The sequence below is a fragment of the Micropterus dolomieu genome, unplaced genomic scaffold, assembly GCF_021292245.1.
Source record: "Micropterus dolomieu isolate WLL.071019.BEF.003 ecotype Adirondacks unplaced genomic scaffold, ASM2129224v1 contig_14946, whole genome shotgun sequence".
NCBI lineage: Eukaryota > Metazoa > Chordata > Actinopteri > Centrarchiformes > Centrarchidae > Micropterus > Micropterus dolomieu.
The window spans coordinates 1-303 of NW_025743932.1; the positions used below are offsets into that span (position 1 = coordinate 1).

At 53.8% G+C, this 303-nt stretch overlaps 1 pseudogene; it reads left to right on the forward strand.

Annotated features, from left to right (window-relative positions):
* The first annotated feature begins 154 nt into the window (after positions 1–154).
* LOC123967057 lies at positions 155–273 on the forward strand (annotated as a pseudogene).
* Positions 274–303: the final 30 nt, after the last annotated feature.

Genomic DNA, 303 nt, shown 5'->3' on the forward strand with positions numbered 1-303 from the left:
TGAACGGTGTACCGGTTCCTGGATGTTTACCCAGGAATCAGTGCCTGTGGATTCCAAGTGACTCTGGAGCACCTTGGACATTATGGGCAGAATACGTTTTTTGTCAATTTGCCGTAGAACATCTTTTGAAGGGCCGTTTGGGGGTGCTTGAGCGACTTACAGCCACACCGCTCTGGGAGCGCCCGATCTCGTCCGATCTCGGAACCTAAGCAGAGCAGGGCCTGGTTGGTACTTGGACGGGTGACCGCCTGGGAATACCTGGTGCTGTATGGCTTTTTCGCTTCGCCTTCGAAAAACGGCAGA